The sequence below is a fragment of the Leptodactylus fuscus genome, chromosome 3 (assembly GCF_031893055.1).
Source record: "Leptodactylus fuscus isolate aLepFus1 chromosome 3, aLepFus1.hap2, whole genome shotgun sequence".
NCBI classification, from domain to species: domain Eukaryota; kingdom Metazoa; phylum Chordata; class Amphibia; order Anura; family Leptodactylidae; genus Leptodactylus; species Leptodactylus fuscus.
Window position 1 is genome coordinate 227,170,184 of NC_134267.1, and position 19,360 is coordinate 227,189,543.

Below are 19,360 nucleotides of genomic sequence, written 5' to 3' on the forward strand. Positions count from 1 at the left end.
ACTTAGCAGTGCTGAGTCAGTTTTGCTCAACTACACATCTGATGCACACTCGGCACTGCTACATCAGATGTAGCAATCTGATGTAGCAGAGCCGAGGGTGCACTAGAACCCCTGTGCAAACTCAGTTCACGCTAATAGAATGCATTGGCCAGCGCTGATTGGCCAATGCATTCTATTAGCCCGATGAAGTAGAGCTGAATGTGTGTGCTAAGCACACACATTCAGCACTGCTTCATCAAGCCAATACAATGCATTAGCCAGTGCTGATTGGCCAGAGTACGGAATTCGGCCAATCAGCGCTGGCCAATGCATTCTATTAGCCCGATGAAGTAGAGCTGAATGTGTGTGCTAAGCACACACATTCAGCACTGCTTCATCAAGCCAATACAATGCATTAGCCAGTGCTGATTGGCCAGAGTACGGAATTCGGCCAATCAGCGCTGGCCAATGCATTCTATTAGCCCGATGAAGTAGAGCTGAATGTGTGTGCTAAGCACACACATTCAGCACTGCTTCATCAAGCCAATACAATGCATTAGCCAGTGCTGATTGGCCAGAGTACGGAATTCGGCCAATCAGCGCTGGCTCTGCTGGAGGAGGCGGAGTCTAAGATCGCTCCACACCAGTCTCCATTCAGGTCCGACCTTAGACTCCGCCTCCTCCAGCAGAGCCAGCGCTGATTGGCCGAATTCCGTACTCTGGCCAATCAGCACTGGCTAATGCATTGTATTGGCTTGATGAAGCGGTGCTGAATGTGTGTGCTTAGCACACACATTCAGCTCTACTTCATCGGGCTAATAGAATGCATTGGCCAATCAGCGCTGGCCAATGCATTCTATTAGCGTGAACTGAGTTTGCACAGGGGTTCTAGTGCACCCTCGGCTCTGCTACATCAGATTGCTACATCTGATGTAGCAGTGCCGAGTGTGCATCAGATGTGTAGTTGAGCAAAACTGACTCAGCACTGCTAAGTCTGCATTCGCATAGGAATGCATTGGCCAGCCTTCGGCCAATCAGCGCTGGCTCTGCCGGAGGAGGCGGAGTCTAAGGTCGGACCTGAATGGAGACTGGTGTGGAGCGATCTTAGACTCCGCCTCCTCCAGCAGAGCCAGCGCTGATTGGCCGAATTCCGTACTCTGGCCAATCAGCACTGGCTAATGCATTGTATTGGCTTGATGAAGCAGTGCTGAATGTGTGTGCTTAGCACACACATTCAGCTCTACTTCATCGGGCTAATAGAATGCATTGGCCAATCAGCGCTGGCCAATGCATTCTATTAGCGTGAACTGAGTTTGCACAGGGGTTCTAGTGCACCCTCGGCTCTGCTACATCAGATTGCTACATCTGATGTAGCAGTGCCGAGTGTGCATCAGATGTGTAGTTGAGCAAAACTGACTCAGCACTGCTAAGTCTGCATTCGCATAGGAATGCATTGGCCAGCCTTCGGCCAATCAGCGCTGGCTCTGCCGGAGGAGGCGGAGTCTAAGGTCGGACCTGAATGGAGACTGGTGTGGAGCGATCTTAGACTCCGCCTCCTCCAGCAGAGCCAGCGCTGATTGGCCGAATTCCGTACTCTGGCCAATCAGCACTGGCTAATGCATTGTATTGGCTTGATGAAGCAGTGCTGAATGTGTGTGCTTAGCACACACATTCAGCTCTACTTCATCGGGCTAATAGAATGCATTGGCCAATCAGCGCTGGCCAATGCATTCTATTAGCGTGAACTGAGTTTGCACAGGGGTTCTAGTGCACCCTCGGCTCTGCTACATCAGATTGCTACATCTGATGTAGCAGTGCCGAGTGTGCATCAGATGTGTAGTTGAGCAAAACTGACTCAGCACTGCTAAGTCTGCATTCGCATAGGAATGCATTGGCCAGCCTTCGGCCAATCAGCGCTGGCTCTGCCGGAGGAGGCGGAGTCTAAGGTCGGACCTGAATGGAGACTGGTGTGGAGCGATCTTAGACTCCGCCTCCTCCAGCAGAGCCAGCGCTGATTGGCCGAATTCCGTACTCTGGCCAATCAGCACTGGCTAATGCATTGTATTGGCTTGATGAAGCAGTGCTGAATGTGTGTGCTTAGCACACACATTCAGCTCTACTTCATCGGGCTAATAGAATGCATTGGCCAATCAGCGCTGGCCAATGCATTCTATTAGCGTGAACTGAGTTTGCACAGGGGTTCTAGTGCACCCTCGGCTCTGCTACATCAGATTGCTACATCTGATGTAGCAGTGCCGAGTGTGCATCAGATGTGTAGTTGAGCAAAACTGACTCAGCACTGCTAAGTCTGCATTCGCATAGGAATGCATTGGCCAGCCTTCGGCCAATCAGCGCTGGCTCTGCCGGAGGAGGCGGAGTCTAAGGTCGGACCTGAATGGAGACTGGTGTGGAGTTATCTTAGACTCCGCCTCCTCCAGCAGAGCCAGCGCTGATTGGTCGAGTTCCGTACTCTGGCCAATCAGCACTGGCCAATGCATTTCTATGGGGAAAAGTTAGCTTGCGAAAATCGCAAACTGACAGGGATTTCCATGAAATAAAGTGACTTTTATGCCCCCAGACATGCTTCCCCTGCTGTCCCAGTGTCATTCCAGGGTGTTGGTATCATTTCCTGGGGTGTCATAGTGGACTTGGTGACCCTCCAGACACGAATTTGGGTTTCCCCCTTAACGAGTTTATGTTCCCCATAGACTATAATGGGGTTCGAAACCCATTCGAACACTCGAACAGTGAGCGGCTGTTCGAATCGAATTTCGAACCTCGAACATTTTAGTGTTCGCTCATCTCTATTTCTATGTTACATGTCACATACATCTGATAGGGCGGAGGGAAAAGATGAAATATAGATGGCTTACCTTCCATTATTTTGGGATGTCTCTGTTCATAGCCCTTCATGGGGCTTCATTGGAAGCAGTGGTTACGGCACAGGGGGCACTGAGAGTGAGAGCGGAGCCAGGTCGAGATGCAACCCTGATGAAAGTTATGAGTACAGGGAAGCTCTGTGACTTGCTCTCCGATCTCATATTCAGTCATGCAGATTACACATGACTGGGCCTCCTCCTGAGGTATTACCTCTCTAGTGGGTAAGTTCTGAATTTGCAGAGTTCTCCTGCTGGGCGGACGCTGCCGTCTCTCCCGCCGTCTCTCGTGCCAAAGTAGATATTGTGCATGTGGTTCAAGTGATTGCCCCTGTGGCATTGCCGGTGACGTTGGGGTCATCCCACCCATGTCCAGCAGCTGAATGAATCTACTGAATGCACGGGTTGCAGGGTAGGAGTATACAGGAGATCTGCTTGGAATTGGATCCTCAGGGGGTGGAACCGGATTTGGCCGTTGAAAATCAGTGGTGTCAGCTGTGGATCCACTTGCTGGACGGCTGCTATCACTGCTACTCTCTCCTATTATTCTGGAGGGCTCTGCAGGGGCGGGTCTTAATGGAGAGCGGCTTCTTTCCCTGCTCTCTTCTAGTCCTCTGTGCTGTGGAGGAGCTCTGTCGCGTCTCCCTGTCCTCGCAGTGATAGGATTCCTGCTTCTTTGATGTCCAGTAGAAGGTTCTCCACGATGTCCTTGGGATGACCTCAGTCTATGGACAATTGCTGCCTGACCTGTAAATATATAAAGGTAACACATTTAGCCCATGGGAATGGATCCTGTTATTGCTAAGGGTTTTGAGGAGAAGAGACCCCAGTATAGTTAAGTTTAACAGTAACCTGAATAAAGATATATATCATTCACTGGATGAAGGGACGCCATCAACTAATATTGGACAAACTGGGCCCCATAATCACAAAACAATAAGTCGTCTGAATTTTTTTTTTTTTATTCCCAATAAATAAATAAAAGAACTCCCAGCAATGTTAAATCCCCAATGCTAAGGGCTAGTTCACACGTAAAAACCGCCTGGCTTATTTTGGTCCCGAAAAATAACGCTTCCTAATTAGGAAGCGGTTTTTTTTTTACCTTGAGGCGTTTTTTGGAGCAGTTTTTTCTGAAAATGACAGGCGGTTTTCCCCTCCCCTATAGTAATTAGAATGTAAAAAAAAAAAAAAAAAAACGCTAGACGTTTTCGTTCTGGATTTCTTTTTGAAAAAAAAATGCTAGACGTTTTTCGCCCCCCATTCACTTCTATTGCTTTCCTCAGGTGGAATCTGCCTGAAGAAAGGTCATGCCACTTCTTTTTTCCGCTAGCAGCAAAAAACTGCTAGCAGAAAAATGAAAGCTAGCAGTCTCCATAGACCACCATTGTATGGAGGCAGGTTTTGAGGCGAAATCTGCAGTCAAAATCTGCCTCATTGCCCCCCGTGTGAACTAGCCCTAACAGTTCCGCTGCTCATAGTGTATAGTAATCATACAGGGACCAAAACAATAATAATCTAATGGGGATTTATAGAGATTATTAGAAGCCTAATCTAATGCCAAACAAAGATCTTTGGGAGATATAATTGCCAAACCTGATAATTGCGGGGATTAATGCATGTCCATAGCATATGCCATTAAGAACAACAGGGAGGCATAGAAGGCACTCTCCCCAGTAAACACTAACCCCAATGGGCTGTTAGTTCCCTAAATTAACTGGAAACACAAGCAACAGCCTCTCCCTGTCATAGACTTGTATGTGCGCTGGCCACCAAGGATTAAAGCCCATAAGTTCTCTCTCCACACAGGTGAGCGCTAGCTTTCCCCCAACCAGGGCCGCGCCTCTGAGGCGAGGTCACGCAGCCGCCTCAGGCAGCACTTTCAAAGGGGCGGCAATTTTACCAGTTTATTTTTTTCCTTATTTTTTCTCTTAACCAGCCCAAGACAGGATGCCCTGAAAACAGATCTGAGCAGTAATGTCCCAGATGTCACGTGGGGACGTCACGTCTGGGACATTGCCATAAATTCCTGAAGGCTGTGCTAGGAGTAACAATGGATCCCGGAGAGGTGAGTTACACTATTTATTATGCTTCTTCACCTCCCCTGAGTCTCTGATTATTATACTCCGGGGTCTGAAAAGACCCCAGGGTATAATAATAGCGGCAGTTTCTCTCGGGGTTAGCCTTGTTTGTTCCGGTGCCCGTTCAAAGAGGGTAACCTCTCGCCAGAAATCTATTCAGCAAAAACTCACTTGGCTGATCATATTGATGTATGCTTGAACAGTTACTCTGTATACAGAGGAACTGCCCCCCTTCAGGATGCCCCTTTTAAAGAGGACGTTTCACCGATTTGGGCGCAGGCAGTTCTATATACTGCTGGAAAGCTGACAGTGCTTGTCCATAGACAAATATTATCTGGTGTGAGGGGGCGTTCCTCCCAGCTCACCCAGTACAGCGCAATAGGCACTGCTGCGGAGAAGGATGTACCTGAGTGACTGTCAGGAACGCCCTTCTGACTGTAAAGAGCTACGGTACCAGGGCCGATAGTTCTTTACCCGGGGCACAGATTGGGAAAGCCGACAGTGCGCTGAATTCAGATCATTGTCAGCGTTCCAGCAGTATATAGAACTGCCTACGCCCAAATCAGTGAAAGGTCCTCTTTAAGGGTCTGGGGGGTGGCAGTTTCTTTTCTGAACAAGGTAGTGATGGGAGATATGAAGAAACTGGAACGAATAATAATTTGAATTAAAATCTGGATGTGGCTATTTCTAGGTACCGTACCTATGAACTCCTGGCTATTTTTAGGTACCATCCGTGAACCGTGCCTATAAACTTAAATGAACTGCAGATGTATCATATTTATCCCAGTAAATTTTCACTTTATTAGGACATTTATGTTACAATGGCTAATCTTCCTCGCACTGCGGACATCCATCCACTCTATAACAATCTTCATGTAGTGTGGAACAACAAGAAAAACAAGTTGTCAATTTTTTAGACTTTTTCCCCAAATCAAAGTGGCAAATCAGACATTTCTCCATTTCCTTGCAATTTTTTTTGTGTTTTGGTTGTTTCCCTTTTTCTCCTCTTTGTGGATACCTTCTGCACTTTGTTACCTTCCTAGGGGCGTTTGTTTGAAGAATTTTTAGGTGTATGGTCAATTTCCTTCTTGTTGAATGTTAATTGTTTGGTCTTTTTCTTAGGACGACCTTTTACTCTAATTTTAGATTTGAAATGCATATCTTTGCCTATAGCCTGAAAAGGCACAACTACCTGCGGACGTGCAGATGAAGATTTGCAGCTTGTAGAAGATGGTGTATTTCTATCAACTATATCCGGAACATTTGAAGTCCCAGCACCTGCAACATCTTGATGTACAGACTGGTTATATGACAAGCTGGGTTGTAATAACGAAGAACCTCATCTGGCATTGTTTTGGATAACCTTGATTTCTTCCAAGTAGTTTAGAAAGGTTGAAGTTCCATGATTAGATAAAATATCTGCCAACTGAGTTAGGGATTGGAACGCCAGATTGTACTTAGCAGTACTACTGAGTGGTTCTTCGTCAATAGTCTCTTGTTCTTCCACAGCACAATGTAAATCAAATTCTGTTTTTTCAAAACTAGGCTCAATTTGCAAATTTTCCCAGTATTTTTTGTGGAAGCAGTTCCTATCATACAAAGGGATTGATTCGGTTTCTCTCATTAAAAGCATGTGTCTGCATGGAACACAATATTGTAGCCGGAAACTGCAGTTACACAAGTTAACAGAACTGTCGTAAGCTTTTGAGTGATCGCCATTGCATGTTTCGATTACGGAATTCTACAAAATTTGCAAATTTGGCTTCATCGTTTGAAAACTCTTTAGAACTTTGCAAAAGAACCGTACACCAACTTCTGTAATTTCCTGCGATGCTGAATCAAGGTGAGTTTGCAATGGCGGATCGATTATTCAAATGTTTTAAGCGACTGTTGAATCTGTTTATGCTGTAATCAGTTATCTATGAACGTTATGAGTTCTTTCATGCAAATAGTCACTGTTGGTAAGCTTCGAAACTTTTCCTGAAGATTAGAGATGAGCAAACGCCGTTCGATCGAATAATTCTTCGATCGAATATCATGGCGTTCGATGTATTCTTTAACAATCGAATACCAGGCCGCATACGCAGTAAAAATTTGTATCCCCTCCCACTTTCCCTGGCGTGTTTTTTGCACCGATAACTGTGCAGGGGAGGTGGGACAGAAACTACGACAATGGAGGCAGTGAAAAAAATAGAAAACACCCATTGTCTGCCGAAAACATGTGCCCTCCCATTCATAAGAATGGCCGCCGCCCTATTCGACATTTTTGCCGTCAGATATATGGAGAGAAACATATCTGATGAGGGCTAGATAGCAATTAGCTTCAGATAGGCAGGGAAGAAGTAATGAAGAAAGCCAACAGCTCTTCTCAGAGCTATACACTGTAGGGACATCAGTCCAGCTTTCCCTGGACGGTGGAAAACAGGGATACACAACAGATACAACTTCATATATAGCGGAGAAACAGCTTTCATTTTTAGTTGTCCGCACACAGAATAGCCGGAATCCATAGCAGTGACTAATTCATATAGAGATGAAAAAAGCCCTGAATTTTTTTATTTTTTTTGGGGGGGGCCTGAATCATAGCAGCAATCCACAGCAATTACAAGTTCATAAAGCTGGAAAAAGCCTTGAATTTTTTTTGGGGGCCTGAAACATTGCATCATTCCACAGCAATTACAAGTTCATATAGCTGGAAAAAGCCTTGAATTTTGGGGGGGCCTGAAACATAGCAGCAATCCACAGCAGTTACTTCTTGCTACATACGTGCTAAGCAGCTTTTCAGGCTGTGTAACCCCAAAACAAGGATACAGAGCAATTAGTTCAGGCTATGTACGCTCAATTCAGATATTCAGGGTGTGTACCCCAAAACCTTTGTGGGAGACCCAGAAATTCAGTCACGCTATATCAGCTCAATCCAATTTTTTTTTTCAATCCAGTATTGTTTGCTCTCCATGATGTGAACTATGCCTTTGTCTCTTGAAATGCAACCCAACATGAAATCAGCCATGTGTGCCAGTGTGTTACTTGGCATGACTTTGCTACCCCCAACTGTAAGGGTCACTCTCTATTTCCTCCCTTTTTCACTCCCCTTCACACCATCCGTGCTGAAGCAATGGGATGCACTAAAGTGCACCCTCAAGCCTTGTGTGGGACAGTGACATGAAATGCCACTTCATCCCCCTCGTCTTCCTCCACCAGCCAACGTGCGAAGATGACAGGAGTGAGCTATGAATGTTTTCTGCCTAGTAGAGGCTACTTCTCACTTACGAAAATGGCCGCACTTTGACCAGTATATCAGGCACAATGGTGTAGGTTTCAAAGAACCTTTGCACCAACAAGTTGAAAACGTGGGCCATGTGTGGACCGTGTTTGAGTCTGGCAAGCTCCAGATCTGCTACAAGGTTCCGGCCATTATCACATACAGTGGGGCAAAAAAGTATTTAGTCATTCACCAATAGTGCAAGTTCCATCACTTAAAAAGATGAGAGGCGTCTGTAATTTACATCATAGGTAGACCTCAACTATGAGAGACAAAATGAGAATACAAATCCAGAAAATCACATTGTCTGATTTTGTAATAATTTATTTTCAACTTATGGTGGAAAATAAGTACGTATTTGGTCAGTAACAAAATTTCATCTTAATACTTTGTTATATATCCTTTGTTGGCAATGAGAGAGGTCAAACGTTTTCTGTAAGTCTTCACAAGGTTGGCACACACTGTTGTTGCTATGTTGGCCCATTCCTCCATGCAGATCTCCTCTAGAGCAGTGATGTTTTGGGGCTGTCACTTGGCAACACGGATTTTCAACTCCCTCCAAAGGTTTTCTATAGGGTTGAGATCTGGAGACTGGCTAGGCCACTCCAGGACCTTGAAATACTTCTTAAAAAGCCACTCCTTCGTTGCCCTGGCAGTGTGCTTTGGATCATTGTCATGTTGAAAGACCCAGCCACATTTCATCTTCAATGCCCTTGCTGATGGAAGGAGGTTTGCACTCAAAATCTCACGGTACATGGCCCCATTCATTCTTTCATGTACCCGGATCAGTCGTCCTGGCCCCTTTGCAGAGAACAGCCCCAAAGCATGATGTTTCCACCCCCATGCTTTACAGTAGGTATGGTGTTTGATGGATGCAACTCAGTATTATTTTTCCTCCAAACACGAAAAGTTGTGTTTCTACCAAACAGTTCCAGTTTGGTTTCATCAGACCATAGGACATTCTCCCAATACTCTTTTGGATCATCCAAATGCTCTCTAGCAAACTTCAGACGGGCCCGGACATGTACTGGCTTAAGCAGTGGGACACGTCTGGCACTGCAGGATCTGAGTCCCTGGCGGCGTAGTGTGTTACTGATGGTAGGCTTTGTTACATTGGTCCCAGCTCTCTGCAGTTCATTCACTAGGTCCCCCCGCGTGGTTCTGGGATTTTTGCACACCGTTCTTGTGATCATTTTGACCCCACGGGGTGAGATTTTGCGTGGAGCCCCAGATCGAGGGAGATTATCAGTGGTCTTGTATGTCTTCCATTTTCTAATTATTGCTCCCACAGTTGATTTCTTCAATCCAAGCTGGTTGCCTATTGCAGATTCAGTGTTCCCAGCCTGGTGCAGGGCTACAATTTTGTTTCTGGTGTCCTTTAACAGCTCTTTGGTCTTCAACATAGTGGAGTTTGGAGTCTGACTGTTTGAGGGTGTGCACAGGTGTCTTTTTATACTGATAACAAGTTTAAACAGGTGCCATTACTACAGGTAATGAGTGGAGGAAAGAGGAGACTCTTAAAGAAGAAGTTACAGGTCTGTGAGAGCCAGAAATCTTGATTGTTTGTAGATGACCAAATACTTATTTTCCACCATAATTTGCAAATAAATTCTTACAAAATCAGACAATGTGATTTTCTGGATTTGTTTTCTCATTTTGTCTCTCATAGTTGAGGTCTACCTATGATGTAAATTACAGACGCCTCTCATCTTTTTAAGTGGTGGAACTTGCACTATTGGTGACTGACTAAATACTTTTTTGCCCCACTGTACGCAAAAATGCCTGGCCCTAGGTGCAGCAGGGAAAAACACATTGCCATCTCAGCCAGGATGGCATCCCTGACCTTGGAGGCAGTGTGCTGTCTGTCCCCCAAGCTGATGAGCTTCAGCATGTCCTGCTGACATCTCCCCACGCCAGTGTTACAGCGTTTCCAGCTTGTAGCTGGGGTGGAGGTTGCAGCGCAGTAGGCTTTCAGATAACCTGTGGCATGAATTTTGGGCTGGGAGAGGAGATAGGCCACCCCAGTTTGCACACCCAGACTCCCCTACATTCACCCTTCCTGTCATTAAAGATAAGCAGCATCCCTGACCACAGGCGCTTGTCCATGCATCGGTGGTCAAGTGGACCTTGCAGCAAAGCGCGGAGCTCTGGGCCCGACTGATGTTATGGGACACGTGCAGGCGCAAAGCAGGGATAGCAAACCAAGAGAAGTAGTAATGGCTAGGCCATGCATAGGGAGGTGCCCCAGCTGCCATCTGGTGACGGAAGGCCTGGGTATCCAGAAGCATAAACGTCAACATCTCCAGGGCCTGCAGTTTTTTGATGACGCCATTAAAGGCTTGGGCATGTGGGTGGCTTGCACTGTACTTCTGCCTGCAATGAAACGCCTGGGAGATGGGGAGTGGCTGGGAAGAAGCGCATGATGGTGCAGGCCAAAAGGGCGAATCAGCGTCAACTCCCCAATGTGTCAGAGACAGATGTGTAGGTGTCCTTGCATCATATCCTTGCACCATACTTGGCTTGATTGGACTTTCATTTTGTGCCAAAAAGTGGTCAAGACAGCGATCCTTCAGCTAATCCCGTTACACCGTCCATTGCCAACTGCAGCACTGAAGTTACCATCACTGAAAGTGGTACAACGTCTTTCTCTGCATTTAGCCATGCTCGATGCTATGCTAGCTGACTACACTTGGTTGCTTCACGGTTCTCTTAATGCATATTGCTAAGGGGACTCAGATGTGTTTCTCGGCACTGAGGCCACCTCCTCTGAGATCCCAAAGGAAGTTGGGTAAAAAATATGCAAATCTATTCTCCTGGATGGAATTAGGAGAACAGAGTGCACTTTGTACACCACCCTATAGAGGGCAGCATCCTTAACATCATGAATGACTCAGTTATAAAGTCTTTTAATCATCATGTGGATTTAATTGCCAAATCAGTATTTCTGTCTCAAAAGGAACAGATTCCCAGCTATGGACAGCGCTGTTTCGGCCTATTGGGCCATCCTCAGCATAGCGTAGGGATACTGATTGGCAGAGTGAGAGACTATAGACCAGGGTTTGGGGACACTCGTCCACATCAGGGAGAGTGTGTGCCTACATAGGCAGTAAAAAAAGATAAATTTGCTCAACTTCAGAGCAGAAATATCCGGATGTGATCCAAGAAACTGTATTAACTGATAAACCAAGTATCAAAATATCCTTCACACCATACACTAGATTGTAGAGATATAGGCATAAAGTGTCCAGTAGGTCTGCTCATAAACAGAAACACACAAGGATGAGATCAGCTTCTATATGGACATATTGGGCACAGATCCTTGTAGACCGGGGCTCGGTGCAAGATGTCTGACACGTGTTATTTTATACTGGATTTCCTTGTTACGTCTCCTTCTGTAACTTTCGATTAATTTATTCTATTATATTGGCGGTATTATTTTATAGATGTCGCACTCAGTATCCGTCTTCAGATATATCTATATCTACATACACAGATCCAGCATCTCCAAATACAAAAGGGCAGAAAAAAATTCTGTCTACATTTTAGGTCTGTAACCATGGACAGAACTGGTAAAGACTGGGCCCAATAGGAAACATTGACATCATGTGGGGCAGACGGGGTCCCCTGGAGGGCTGAAGCAGAAGTGGAGGCAGCAGGGCTGTCAATGTTATATGGAGGAATATGATGGGCCCTATATAAATAAAAAATGCCTGTTCATTATACCACAGGCAGTGTATTGTGCTGACTATAATGCCCCCTAGTGTCCATCACTGACTGTACTGGGGATTCGTAAATGCAGGATGACATTTTGATAGTTGAATCCGTCCTTTGTGTTACGTCCAGACAGACATCTTGTGGATTCCTGCACATTTATCAGTTTTATTGATCTTTGATGTTTTTGTAGTTGTTTATCACATAACATGGAGATACCTGGATGTTTCTGTGTATGAGCGCACTGCCACCTACTGGCCACATTATGTATACATCTTTAGGAATACTGCACATGACAGTGAAGGATATTTTGATACTTGCTTTATCAGATATTACAGTTTCTTGGATCACATCCAGATATTTCTGCTTAAAGTTGAACAAATTATTATGTAAGACAAAACATGGAGATGCCGGGGATTGAACCCGGGGCCTCAAACATGCGAAGCATGCGCTCTACCACTGAGCTACATCCCCTACAGGAAACCTCTTCAAATACTCCAATTCCTGAGACAATATACTACGTGTAGCCCTATTGTGCTGATACTACTGGATATCATTATGTGATTAGTAAAGTGGAAATATATAATAATAATAATACCGCCATATAGATATAATGTAGCCATACAGCGCCCACATACAGTACACCGAAATAACACTGTCGTACAAATAAATACTAAAAACATAGAGTGCATATAAATGATACTGTCACACTGTGCAAAACAATAATACCACCATATAGTGCACACGGATAATACTCCCATACTATACACATTAGTAGTGCTACCACGCAGTACACGTAAAAAAACACTTGTGTTTCAACAAGTTGAAGTGCGTACATGGATGTTTTTGTGTTTCAGTTGACTGTCCCCTACTGTCCACCATGCGCTTATGTTTCCACATTATATGATGGTGAACGATACAATCTTTTTATTTTGAAGCTTATTTTTTGACAAAATCCAGTAGTTTGAGGATCATCCAGACACCTGAGCTCTAAATTTTAGCATTTTTATTGTATTTAGATAAACCTGTACAAAACATGGAGATGCCGGGGATTGAACCCGGGGCCTCATACATGCGAAGCATGCGCTCTACCACTGAGCTACATCCCCTATGGGAAACTTCTGAAAATACTCCAATAATAATAATACCGCCATATAGATATAATGTAGCCATACAGCGCCCACATACAGCACACCGAAATAACACTGTCATACTAATAAATAGTAAAAACATAGAGTGCATATAAATGATACTGCCACACTGTGCAAAACAATAATACCACCATATAGTGCACACGGATAATACTCCCATACTATACACATTAGTAGTGCTACCACGCAGTACACGTAAAAAAACACTTTCATGTCATTTTTCAGAGACTAAAATATTGATGTTCTGTCCTAAGAAAAGATCATGAATATACAATGTTGTGGGGTCTGAGACCCTTTTTAACCCCCTATATGTTCTATGTGCACTATACCCCGTAGGTGCTGTGGGGGCCCAGTCAGTGTTTACTATGGGGCCCAGTCTTTGCTAGTTACAACCCCTGATAACAGACCTGAAATGTAGACAGAATAGTACCAGCATATATAAGTGCCATATACCTGCCCATAATAATAATAATACCAATGTAATACTGCCATATAGGTGGTATGTAGTCTCAGAAATATGAGCGTTTTCACACTGTGTATGAGGGGATGTAGCTCACTGGTAGAGCGCATGCTTTGCATGTATGAGGCCCTGGGTTCAATCCCCGGCATCTCGATGTTTTGTGTTACATAATAATCAATAAAAAAAGATAGGAGTGCACCATATGCCCTATATTTAATGCGGCCCTGTATTCCCTGCTCATATAATACCGCCAGACAGTTCACCTATACCACCTTATCATATCCAGGGGCCCCTCCCAGATGTTTTGAGAGAGTTGGAGAATAACAGAGGGGCCTTGAGCCTCCTTGTGCACTTAGGCCCATGTATATCTGCCGTCCCCGCAGCCCCTGGAGCTATGATCTCCTCATTACACAATATACACATTTACATATATCTGCCATATATTGGAGCATTTGTTGGTGCGGTCGTGTATTTGGTGTAACTGCTACCTCTGTCTTACTTATCATTATAGGCTCTTAGATCACAAAATATTATTATATACAGTAAAAAAAGAAATACAATTTACACAATCTTTTTTTTTTTTTTTTTTTTTTTTTATTTATTTACATTTTTTTTTTTTTAGGAAGAATTTGCCATGGAATAAAGTATATGGCACCATCCGGGTCTGGAGCTGCCGTGTCCTGTAACGGATTGTAGTTCAGGCTGTTCTTTTTCCAGGCTTGGATATTCTTTCTGGATAGAAAAAGATAAAATGTTATTATTTCTATGTTACATGTCACATACATCTGATAGGGCGGAGGGAAAAGATGAAATATAGATGGCTTACCTTCCAATATTTTGGGATTTCTCTGTTCATAGCCCTTCATGGGGCTTCATTGGAAGCAGTGGGTACGGCACAGGGGGCACTGAGAGTGAGAGCGGAGCCAGGTCGAGATGCAACCCTGATGAAAGTTATGAGTACAGGGAAGCTCTGTGACTTGCTCTCCGATGTCATATTCAGTCATGCAGATTACACATGACTGGGCCTCCTCCTGAGGTATTACCTCTCTAGTGGGTAAGTTCTGAATTTGCAGAGTTCTCCTGCTGGGCGGACGCTGCCGTCTCTCCTGCCGTCTCTCGTGCCAAAGTAGATATTGTGCATGTGGTTCAAGTGGTTGCCCCTGTGGCATTGCCGGTGACGTTGGGGTCATCCCACCCATGTCCAGCAGATGAATGAATCTACTGAATGCACGGGTTGCAGGGTAGGAGTATACAGGAGATCTGCTTGGAATTGGATCCTCAGTGGGTGGAACCGGATTTGGCCGTTGAAATTCAGTGGTATCAGCTGTGGATCCACTTGCTGGTCGGCTGCTATCACTGCTACTCTCTCCTATTATTCTGGAGGGCTCTGCAGGAACCGGATTTGGCCATTGAAATTCAGTGGTGTCAGCTGTGGATCCACTTGCTGGATGGTTGTTATCACTGCTACTCTCTCCTATTATTCTGGAGGGCTCTGCAGGGGCGGGTCTTAATGGAGAGCGGCTTCTTTCCCTGCTCTCTTCTAGTCCTCTGTGCTGTGGAGGAGCTCTGTCGCGTCTCCCTGTCCTCGCAATGAAAGGATTCCTGCTTCTTTGATGTCCAGTAGAAGGTTCTCCACGATGTCCTAGGGATGACCTCAGTCTATGGACAATTGCTGCCTGACCTGTAAATATATAAAGGTAACACATTTAGCCCATAGGAATGGATCCTGTTATTGCTAAGGGTTTTGAGGAGAAGAGACCCCAGTATAGTTAAGTTTAACAGTAACCTGAATAAAGATATATATCATTCACTGGATGAAGGGACGCCATCAACTAATATTGGACAAACTGGGCCCCATAATCACAAAACAATAAGTCGTCTGAAATTTTTTTTTTATTCCCAATAAATAAATAAAAGAACTCCCAGCAATGTTAAATCCCCAATGCCAAGGGCTAGTTCACACGTAAAAACCGCCTGGCTTATTTTGGTCCCGAAAAAAAACGCTTCCTCAAGTGAATAGACTGTAAAAAAAAAAAAAAAAAAATGCTAGGCGTTTTTGGTCTGGATTTTGTTTTGCAAAAAAAAATGCTAGAGGTTTTTCGCCTCCCATTCACTTCTATTGCTTTCCTCAGGTGGAATCCGCCTGAAGAAAGGTCATGCAGCAAAAACTGCTAGCAGAAAAACGAAAGCTAGCAGTCTCCATAGACCACCATTGTATGGAGGCAGGTTTTGAGGCAAAATCTGCTGTCAAAATCTGCCTCATTGCCCCCCGTGTGAACTAGCCCTAACGGTCCCGTTGCTCATAGTGTATAGTAATCATACAGGGACCAAAACAATAATGATTTATAGAGATTATTAGAAGCCTAATCTAATGCCAAACAAAGATCTTTGGGAGATATAATTGCCCAACCTGATAATTGCGGGGATTAATGCATGTCCATAGCATATGGCATTAAGAACAACAGGGAGGCATAGAAGGCACTCTCCCCAGTAAACACTAACCCCAATGGGCTGTTAGTTCCCTAAATTAACTGGAAACACAAGCAACAGCCTCTCCCTGTCATAGACTTGTATGTGCGCTGGCCACCAAGGATTAAAGCCCATAAGTTCCCTCTCCACACAGGTGAGCGCTAGCTTTCCCCCAACCAGGGCCGCGCCTCTGAGGCGAGGTCACGCTGCCGCCTCAGGCAGCACTTTCAAAGGGGCGGCAATTTTACCAGTTTATTTTTTTCCTTATTTTTTCTCTTAACCAGCCCAAGACAGGATGCCCTGAAAACAGATCTGAACAGTAATGTCCCAGATGTCACGTGGGGACGTCACGTCTGGGACATTGCCCTAAATTCCTGAAGCCTGTGCTAGGAGTAACAATGGATCCCAGAGAGGTGAGTTACACTATTTATTATGCTTCTTCACCTCCCCTGAGTCTCTGATTATTATACTCCGGGGTCTGAAAAGACCCCAGGGTATAATAATAGCGGCAGTTTCTCTCGGGGTTAGCCTTGTTTGTTCTGGTGCCCGTTCAAAGAGGGTAACCTCTCGCCAGAAATCTATTCAGCAAAAACTCACTTTGCTGATCATATTGATGTATGCTTGAACAGTTACTCTGTATACGGAGGAACTGCCCCCCTTCAGGATGCCCCTTTTAAAGAGGACGTTTCACCGATTTGGGCACAGGCAGTTCTATATACTGCTGGAAAGCTGACAGTGCTTGTCCATAGACAAATATTATCTGGTGGGAGGGGGCGTTCCTCCCAGCTCACCCAGTACAGCGCAATAGGCACTGCTGCGGAGAAGGATGTACCTGAGTGACTGTCAGGAACGCCCTTCTGACTGTAAAGAGCTACGGTACCAGGGATGGGAGATATGAAGAAACTGGACCGAACGCTAGCTAGTAGTGGAAAAAAGAAGCGACATGCCCTATCTGCGCAGAATCAGCCGTGAATTCCATGGCTTGACCATTTATTCGGGCCTACACAGGAGTGGGTTGCCGCGATAGAAAGCTGATGCTGCATCGGCATTTCGTTGCGGAATGTTCAAATGGAATGTTCCGTGAAAAAGATATGAAGGTCACAGCTCTTAATATAGAAAAAATGATAATAATTTAGAAGTGCACTACTCACGTGTCAGAGCCGTCAGCGTTGTAGCAGGATTCCAAAAGATCGGTGCACGGATAATGGCTCTCTCGGCTAAGCCAAAATGCAGCAACAGGAAAAGACAAAAGGATATATCCAGCACTCGGAATCCGGCCTAATAAAAATAAAACTTAACTTTTATTAAGAAATGGTCATTCTTCCATTAAAAAATTATGATCATACAAGGGACATTAGCTTACCCCTCGTATGATCAAAATTTTTTAATGGAAGAATGACCAATTCTTAATAAAAGTTAAGTTTATTTTTATTAGGCCGGATTCCGAGTGCTGGATATATCCTTTTGTCTTTTCCTGTTGCGGAATGTTCCGTGACCTTTTCCTCCGTGTGAACATACCCTTAGAGTGGGGGGTTTAACGTTGTTGGGATTTCTTTTATTGATTTATTGGGAATAACAGTTATGTTTTAGACAGGTTATTGTTTTGTGATTATGGGGCCCAGTTTGTCAAATTGCCTGAATAAAGAACTTCTGTTTTCTATCATGGGCAGGGGTGGAATTCGGAGGAAAGTAAAACCCACCCCAAACGACTAGGAATGGAAAATGTGCTGTTTACCCTGAAACATTGCTCAGCAGACCCCAGGGATAACTCCTCCCAGGAAATCTCCTCTAGGGTGGGGGGAATATTGTCTCTCTCTTCCTGAACAATTCACTTACCTTGATTCTCCGGTCGGCGCAGCCATGTATCATTGTCAGCTATCAGCTGACGCAGCTCTCGGGCGCTCATGGCTTAGTTACCAAGGCGGAGCTGATGAAATATTAGAGAACTAAGTTCTCAGGTGGCTCCGATATTACTGGGCCCTGATCAAAGATCAGTAAGAATGAATGGAAGTAATCACTAGATATGTAGTACAAACTAGTTCGCTCTTCCAGAACCAAAGTGAAGTGTCAGCAAAAGCATCAACTCAAGAAATGGCTGTGATGTCACAGCGCTCAGGGTTTATATACCCTCAGGGTTCCGTTATGACATCATCATATGCAAATATGTGCATTATGACATCATCATATGCAAATGTGAACAGAACCTCACATAATAGGTAAGCAGAGCCTAGTTTTATGACATCACAGAAGTAAGGTCATGTGACTGTGTGTGTGTGTGCAAAAAAAAAAAAAAAAAATAATAATAATAATAATAATAATAATAATAATAATAATTTGAATTAAAATCTGGATGTGGCTATTTCTAGGTACCGTACCTATGAACTCCTGGCTATTTTTAGGTACCATCCGTGTACCGTGCCTATAAACTTAAATGAACTGCAGATGTATCATATTTATCCCAGTAAATTTTCACTTTATTAGGACATTTATGTTACAATGGCTAATCTTCCTCGCACTGCGGACATCCATCCACTCTATAACAATCTTCATGTAGTGTGGAACAACAAGAAAAACAAGTTGTCAATTTTTTAGACTTTTTCCCCAAATCAAAGTGGCAAATCAGACATTTCTCCATTTCCTTGCAATTTTTTTTGTGTTTTGGTTGTTTCCCTTTTTCTCCTCTTTGTGGATACCTTCTGCACTTTGTTACCTTCTAAGGGGCGTTTGTTTGAAGAATTTTCAGGTGTATGGTCAATTTCCTTCTTGTTGAATGTTAATTGTTTGGTCTTTTTCTTAGGACGACCTTTTACTCTAATTTTAGATTTGAAATGCATATATTTGCCTATAACCTGAAAAGGCACAACTACCTGTGGACGCGCAGATGAAGATTTGCAGCTTGTAGAAGGTGGCGTATTTCCATCAACTATATCCGGAACATTTGAAGTCCCAGCACCTGCAACATCTTGATGTACAGACTGGTTATATGACAAGCTGGGTTGTAATAACGAAGAACCTCATCTGGCATTGTTTTGGATAACCTTGATTTCTTCCAAGTAGTTTAGAAAGGTTGAAGTTCCGTCATTAGATAAAATATCCGCCAACTGAGTTAGGGATTGGAACGCCAGATTGTACTTAGCAGTACTACTGCGTGGTTCTTCGTCAATAGTCTCTTGTTCTTCCACAGCACAATATAAATCAAATTCTGTGTCTTCAAAACTAGGCTCAATTAGCAAATTTTCCCAGTATTTTTTGTGGAAGCAGTTCCTATCATACAAAGGGATTGATTCGGTTTCTCTCATTAACCACATGAGGACCGCCGTACGTAAATTTACGGCCTCATGTGCTGGTACCTAAAGACCGGACTATTGCCTAAA

General features: G+C 44.3%; 3 non-coding genes across 3 annotated transcripts; 1 reads left to right on the plus strand and 2 right to left on the minus strand.

Moving 5' to 3' along the window:
* Positions 1 to 12,308: 12,308 nt before the first annotated feature.
* Positions 12,309 to 12,380, minus strand: TRNAA-CGC (transfer RNA alanine (anticodon CGC)). Its single transcript has one exon. It is a non-coding gene; the product is annotated as a tRNA-Ala (tRNA).
* Positions 12,381 to 12,943: 563 nt separating this feature from the next.
* Positions 12,944 to 13,015, minus strand: TRNAA-CGC (transfer RNA alanine (anticodon CGC)). The gene has a single exon. It is a non-coding gene; the product is annotated as a tRNA-Ala (tRNA).
* A 584-nt stretch (positions 13,016 to 13,599) lies between these two features.
* On the plus strand, positions 13,600 to 13,671 carry TRNAA-UGC (transfer RNA alanine (anticodon UGC)). The gene has a single exon. It is a non-coding gene; the product is annotated as a tRNA-Ala (tRNA).
* The last annotated feature ends 5,689 nt before the right edge of the window (positions 13,672 to 19,360 follow it).